We start from the raw sequence: 8,101 nt of genomic DNA on the forward strand, positions 1-8,101 counted from the left end.
TTTTGATTGTAGGATTAAGATAGAAGCAACCAAGAAAAGGTTCAAATACAAAAACAGAAATTCAAGCCACCATTGCGGTTGGATCTTGTTTGAGTATAGTTTGCCTGATTTGAACCGTGAATTAGTGCTCTGTTGTTTGAGGAAAAATGGGTCTAAAACAGGGGAAAAAAATAAGGGCAAGAGGAAAATAGATGATTGTGAGGGTGGTGAAGTTGTAAACTGTGAGATGGTTATTACTGGCAATAAGCGTATCAAGGCTAATGACAATGAAGCGGAGTCCTACTATAACCAGATTAGGGCTAATGGAGATGATGATTGTTTGGTTATAGCTTCTGATTTTGATGATCAAATGGGTACTGAATTTTGGGCTAATAATCAAGTAGAAGAACAACAAGAAGTAACATCAGATTGTAGTATCATGAGAGCAAACGGAGATTATGGGAATTGGGTTATAGGTAGCGATTTTGATTATCCATTGGGAACTGAACTTAGGGCTAATAATCAGGTACACGAGCTTGAACACGTTGTCTCAGAATGCAATGATATCTGGGCTCCTGGAGAGGATGAATGTTTGACGATAGGCGCTGATCGTGATGAGCCAATGGGTTCTGAATTTAGTGTTGAGGAGCTGCTGGATAATGCTAATACCTTTGAATTTGATCAGATCGATTATGCTGATGAGAATGAGGATTTTTTTGCTTATATGCAGAAATTTCTGGGGTCTGATTCTGATCCTGACTCGGGTTCTGTTTAGTGCCTCTTGTACATTCTCTCTTCCTCTTTTCCACAACCTTGGCCATTGAGCTGCTGTTTAATTGCAGATATGACAAGGAAAACATTTTTGGTGGTTCTTTTTTTTAGTTTGTTTCAAAAATATGTAACATGATTGGTGTTTTCTGTGTAATCAATTTACATGTTGATTCATTAAAGGAAAATCAAGTACTGGATTCAAAACATATGTGTTGTTTCTTTTCAGTATTATTTAGTATTTTCAACTTGTCTATATTCAATTCCATTCAATTAGTAATGTGTTGGGAAATTCTGAATTTGTGCATTTGAATGATGGGTTCATATGAATATGAGCAAGATTGCTTCCTTCCTTGCATACTTAAATGTATTGTCCGGTATACTCTGTTTTTGGTTGAAAGAAATGTTCCTGCAAGTTTTGTGTGATTTCAAGATGTTTGGTTTGATGCCTGATCAAATGGCCTGTGTTGCAAGGCTTTCAGTTTGTGTAATTTGGTCTTAAAGGCTTTTTTTTTTTCCTTTTTGTTGCCAAAATAATGAAATACACGAAATTAAGATGTTCAATTTCCTCTGTTTGTTTCCATGTAAATGTTTTTCAAAATAAAACAGACACTTGACAGAAGAATTTGATAGGGAATTGATTTCTATTTTTTCTGACGTGATAAACTGAGACTAGATTTGTAAGTTAAAATTGACTGTTATGTGAGATTTGTTGAGTTCTTGATCCTGTTGCTTCTCTAGCATGCCCATATCCATGGTACACAGAAGACATTTCAATCACATACCAGACATCTGATTCAAAAACGATCCAAGATGGGAATTGTAATCTTCTTCTTGAGGATCAATTGAAAAGGAATCATTATAAGATTTTTAAACTTATCTGGGTTCCATCAAATTCCATGACGTTTAAGAACATTAACCCAAAAGCAGTTAAAATACCAGCTGTATGAACTAATATTTAACAGCTATATGCCACTTATATGAACAAGTCAAAATGTTTGCGATTCCAAGTGTAAACACAGTAGAATAAGTGGGTCATAAAGCCCATAGTTAAAATACAATTTTCTGATTCTTAACAATTATGCTTAGAAGGTGAAACTATAGTCAATGTTTATAACAAAATACTTTTGCCTCTACTGCAACTTCAAGTACGTATCTGTAGATCTGTACAAAATTGTTACTCGAAACTTGAGAAATTTTCTTGTGCTACCTGTCTTCCATCATTTCTTCATCAGTCTATTACCCAAAGCTACATGAATGTTCATGGGAACTCAGGGGAACTTGCAAAAGCAACTTCCAGTCAGATTAGATGAGGTCTTATATTAAATAGAGATTGAATTAGATTGATGTTTACGCCATTTTGGTACGCTTTGAGTGCGTTTCATTCATCCAATCAAGGCATTCTTCTGCAGTTCCTGTGGGATGGGCAAGTTGCCAAGCTAGCAATTTTTGTTGCTGCAAAGAGGAAATAAAACATCACAATCAGAAAAAGGACATGCAGGGGAGCTTCCCAGTCAAAATAAAACAAACTAGGGTTTTCTTATGTCTATAATATATACATAGCAAATAACGAGTATTTGACATTTCTATACCTATGCTCAGAAGGATAAAAATTCTTAGGAGTGTGAATCATATAACACAGATGAATTTTCATACCTAGTCCTGTAATGGCATTCTCAACTGTCTTAAATAGTTCTCTTCTCTTGTCGAGTTGAAACTGTTTATCTAAAAGTTCTTGAGTAAAATCTGTGCTGGTGGGATATATCATAGTAGATATCAATAAAGCAACTCGCCCGAAGTTTTTGATTTCTCGTAGCAGAAATCCTGCATCATTAAAGTTACAAGAAGCAGTTTACTGCACTGAATGCTCTAATTGTTTGTAATATATTTAATATAATGGCTGAGCAGCCATTCCAATGAATGCCAAAAAGGGCAGATTTAGGCAATCAGGCTATTTCAGGGTAAGGTTAAATATGCCGCGGACAACTTTATACCTGCCAATACGCGGTGTTCTGATGAGAAAGGCACATCAATAAGTTTTACTCCCCAGTCAACTTCATCTGGATGGGTGTCCTCATCAGAAGTAAGCAAAGGGATCAAGTTTAAGCATTTCTCAATTAACCTATGTATCTTAATAACCTACAAAAAAACAATTGAAGTTATCTTCAAGAAGCCTCTGAGACTGTTGAAATTATATCCTATCATTAGTAGATGCAGTTAGAAACCAAAGAGAATAGGTTAAACTCACTGTTTCAGAGTCAGCTGACTTTTTGCTTAAGAGAGTCTTTGAAGACAAAGTTGACAACAGAGCCTGCAGCATGAGAACACATGGGCAGCTTCAGCAGCAAATAAACTTAACTATTGGATATCGAAATAAAGATATGCATGTATTGAAACCCCAGACAGAGTACAATCAGAAATTTAAGAAACGACAAAAGCCTGAAAAGATAATTCAGGGCATTCATTATGATTCAAAATCAAATTGTTTGTACTTTGTTGAATGTTGCAGCCGGGTCAAGATGCCCGAAAAAAAATACAACTGTAAAGTGGTCCCCTGTCAAAATCCCATTCTGAGAGAGGGTGAGAGAATTATACAAGGGGGACAACAAATGGTGCGAAAAAGGCTTAAATATTTGCATCATCCTATTATGAAACTAAACAATGGTAACAACTTCCTGTGATGCACGTTTAGTGTTCATGTGGATCCGTTGCATGCTTCCAGAAATAAAGAAACAAGCACAAAAAGATGCAGGATATAAAGAAAACGAAACAAGGACCGTAACTTTTTACCCTTCTCATCCTTGTATGTAACATTTCTGAATGGAAGAAACAACACAGCATATAAACAGAGTCTCCTTTGTTCATCCTAGAATGCAAATGTGACAGTATTTATAACTCAAAACCAAAGACAACACACTAAACATGCATAAAAAGAATTGAAATGGAAACTACTTTAGATAATGTCAACAGAAGAAGGTGAAAGTAAAAAGATTTGGGAAATAATTCGTGGCTCACTCACAGTGAAGAAAGAACACCCAATTGATTGAATAAGGTTCCATGCAGCATCCAAGTAAGCAACACAGAGCCTAAAATGGGTAAAAGGATCCTGTGAGTAGGAAAAAAAAACATATATATAATAAAAGGCTGTTGTAAACACAATGACATTCTCTAAGCCCAATAATAATGATGTTAGCAAAAATTTCTTAATAAAAATGCAAAACATCAAAACTGCTCAAACGATATTGAATGAATGGGTTTACTTTGCTCAATAAGCTGCATCTATTTTTAAATTCCAAAGCAGTAAACTTTTAGGAGAGAGGAGGAAAATTTTAAAACGCACTATGTTTGACCACAAAATTTCTAGATTAGAGATAGGCATGGCCGGTTCATGGAACCAACGGTTCAAAATTTTTGAAATGTTGAACCTGAACCGATCCTTGAACCGCCGGTTCCAATCGGGTTCCGGTTTTGGCCGATTCCGGTACGGTTCCGATCAAAATTTCTGGCGATATATGCTTTTTTTTTAAAAAAAAAATGGTTTTAACGTACATCTTATTTTCGCAAATATTAATATGAGTTTAAAAAATATTGGTAAATTTTATTTTCAATAATTTTAGAATGCTCATACTCATATAAGAATAAAATTAATTAAATTTACAAAATAATCAAATAAGTTATCACTTTATTTTGTTTAAATGTTATTAATTAAATAAATTATAAGAAAATTTTCAAAAATGCTTCAAAAAATTGTAATTTTAAACTTAGTAAACAATTTAAAAGCGTAAAAACAAAAGTTAAAAACAATATAAGTTTAATTAAATATTTCTCTCTTTTCTTTCCATTTTACTTTTTAGATTTTTAACTTTTAAAGTAAAGTGTATTTTAAAAAAAAAAAAAAATCTTAAGTAAAGTATATCATGTAGTAAAATATTATTGAGACTTTTAGAGATGTATAAAATATGCTAAGTGATTATTATTTTAAAAATAAAAATAGAAAATTTTCGATTCAAACCGGATTGGAATCGCCGGTTCAGGGCTGGTTCAAGTTCAAATTTTAACATTCACATGAACCTTAACGGCCCTTGAACCGCCGGTTCTGGTTCAAAATTTTGAACCGACGGTTCCGATCCAGTTTCGGTTCATCTACAATACAATTTGGTTCCAGTTCAAAATGAACTGGTGGCCATGCCTAACTCGAGAAAGATAAATTATAATCACGCTGATGCATGCCTTCATCATTCCTAAACTCTTGCTAAATAATATAACAAACTCTAAATTGGATTTTGGACTAGTTTGATACCCAAACTTAGTAGCAGATTTATTTTACATAAAAACATAGATAAGATGTAATTATCAATGATATCATGCACCATATCGTACTTGTGGCATCCTTCTGACACTGCTGGCTCAACCTTAGGAGGAAAACGAAAGACAACCCAGAATAATGTCAAATTTGAAATATGTGTCATAGCTTTAACAGGTTGATTGCCAGAAATCATGAGATCAACCTGCACAGAAGAGCAGCAATGAGATAAATAATAAACTACTATCATAGTACACAATGGATATAAAGAAGTCCCTCACAAGCAAGTCAATGTCTTTCCAGACATCAAAAAATATTTTGACGTACATGCTATTCATCTTTTCAAGAGGGTTAGCATACTTCAGTTCCAATGCGCTCTTTGCTAATTTTCACTGCAAGAGCATTTTTCACATCATCACAGGCAGCAGCTACTTTGAGTTCTTCATCAAGTATGAATCCAAACCTTGCACCTAAATAACCAGAAATTAGCCATGTAAGACATAGAAATGGAAAAAGAGAAACAAGACAAAAAGAACCAATAGAAGTGAAGAAAAATATTAGGTTGTAAGATCACGCTAGCTGACTGCGCATATGAAAAATTTGAGGTGTTTTATAAGACATGATCAGGTTATATAATAGACATGGACTCAAAAGTTTTCAGCAGTTGAGTTATTGCCCATATATGCATAGCAATTTCAGAGCAATGATCAATCACTTAATTTTGATCTTACTTCTTAAATACAGCTGTTATTAGTTGGTAGAGTTTGATCTTACTTCTTAAATACAGCTGTTTAAAATGAAGCCTTAGAAGATTTACAAAGTTCAACATGTTTCACCTATCCAAGGACCAACATGAGTTCTAATTGTTTGGTAGAGTTTTATTTCAATGAAAATTTATAATTCAATTGAAAGGATAAAACCCAAATGTTTCTTGAAGACATTACATGACACTAAGAAAACAAAATAGAGATATAAAAAATACAAGTTTTGATACTAAGCTATTTCAAGACATGCTGAGCAAGAAACTTGCATGTGTTATCCAAAAAATTATCCCAACACAATCAAATAAAATCTAAATTCAAAAGTATCAAATCGAATAGCTCGAAGAACTCTAAGCGGATCATCCAAAAAAGTAGCTTTTGGAGGTAAAGGAATAACTATTTTTCTAGACTTTAGATCTTCAATGCCTGCAATGAAAGAAAGAGTAATATAAGTGAGAAAGCTTTATGCAAAGGACGTAACAAATTTACTTAATAATAAACGAAAGAGAACAGCATAAAAAGCCTATCTTAACCTCTTTCAGTAAAGTCCTCAACTGAACTGGTATTAATATTGTAGAACAAGCTAACATAAAATGAAATGTTAATGCCATATGTTAGTCCAACAATAATTATATAGTTATCATGAATAGCATACAGAGAGCGCACCAATTTAATCATTTAAAAAGGAAGATACCAACATAAATGAATGGAATTTGTTTTGACTTTGTTGAAAATAATTATTGTTTCCATTTATGTTTTTTGTTATAATACAAGTGAACCAAATACAAATTTTTAAATTTTGTATAAGCAACAAAACTTATTATGTATAAGCAATTACCGAATACAAATTTTGGCATAGTCTTAGGTTTGAAAACCACCTCCCTAATTCTAAAAAAAAACCCTATTTGATTTGTATTTTCCTGGTAGGATTACTCTTAAATTTTAATATGATTATATTTGGTTTGTTAAATGAAAAAGTCTGGCATCAAATAAACAAATGGATCTTTAATTACCAAACTAAAATTAGCTTTAAAAATTTGAGTGACCAATCGTTTAATTTGGCCTGTTGATGTAGTTATTGATGGATACCACGTAAGTCAGTAGTTAGATAGTCTACTTGAAAAACTTAACAATAGGCAGTAGTCGTATGCTGGTTAAACTGGAGAAGTGAAGACTGTAAAATTAATTCATTGTAGTTCTGATAAAACATCTCAAAATAAATTAATGATAATAAAAAAATGTGATTTGTATTTATTAACTTGTTTTTCCATGGCTTCTTAAACATACTTGAAGTTTTAATCAAGCATGCAATTGGAAAACTAACACGAGATAGATGATAGATTAATGAGTAAGAAGTAGGTTTAAAATTCTAAAAATTATAACAAACTCTGACATGCACATGTATACCATTCTTTTTATTTAGGCCTAAAGTATTTATGTTATCTATATTAGTCTCTCATTTTTCTTTTGAAATTTGAACTTTCTTGGCTGCAAATTCATAGTCCTGGAGACAACTCCATGCTTCGAAACTAAAGTGGATTAGTTCTACTTTTCAACTTTTAACTTGGGATTAGTTTAGGTTAGTAGAGATTTTAATTCGAAACTTTTAGATTTTTTCAGATAGTTCCAGTATCACTAAACAAAACTCATTGGTTATCTTTTCCAAAATTTAATTGCTTAGTTATTGTTAAGCTCTCAGAATTTGAGGTGTAGTAAATTGTAAATTCACCCATCCTTGGGATAAATTTGGAGTATATATACTTGATTTAGGATAGTCATGTTAGGATAAGGATTACGAATCCTACATTATGTGTTGGTTGGAGTTTATGTAGGAGTCTAGTATTATTATTTTAAAATATTTTATTATTGAATGTTAACAGTAGTTCCCAATTAGTTATTTGGTCATTTTATGTCCAAATGTAGTGTTTATGTATTTTTAATGTCTGTTTATTTCGTTAGTTATTTATTTTTTACAAGCTTTTGTTGTGTTGCTTGTTGTGAAGGCTGTCATTTTATGGCAGCTTTATTTTGCAAAGAATTAGGCATTGGTTTGGGGGGGGGGGTACTTGAAGAGTTGCCTTATTAAATGAGGTGACTCTTCAGTTGCCTAGCCTGACCTATATAAGGCCACTTCCTTACTTCATTTGTTTCACTTCTCAGAAATTGATCCTCAGAGCATCTCTCTCTAAATTGTTTCCCTCTCTAACTTCTTCCGAGTAAGTTCAATCTGCTCCTTTCTTCCTTTTGCATTTTGCCTGTCAGGGTCATGGGTTCCTCTGGTGACGAGGAT

At 33.0% G+C, this 8,101-nt stretch overlaps 1 pseudogene; it reads right to left on the bottom strand.

Annotated features, from left to right (window-relative positions):
- Positions 1 to 1,752: 1,752 nt before the first annotated feature.
- LOC149493767 (tRNA nucleotidyltransferase cca2-like) lies at positions 1,753 to 6,489 on the bottom strand (annotated as a pseudogene).
- Positions 6,490 to 8,101: the final 1,612 nt, after the last annotated feature.

This window comes from Jatropha curcas, chromosome 9 (assembly GCF_041381405.1).
Source record: "Jatropha curcas cultivar XTBG-Jc1 chromosome 9, XTBG_Jcur_1.0, whole genome shotgun sequence".
NCBI classification, from domain to species: Eukaryota; Viridiplantae; Streptophyta; class Magnoliopsida; order Malpighiales; family Euphorbiaceae; genus Jatropha; species Jatropha curcas.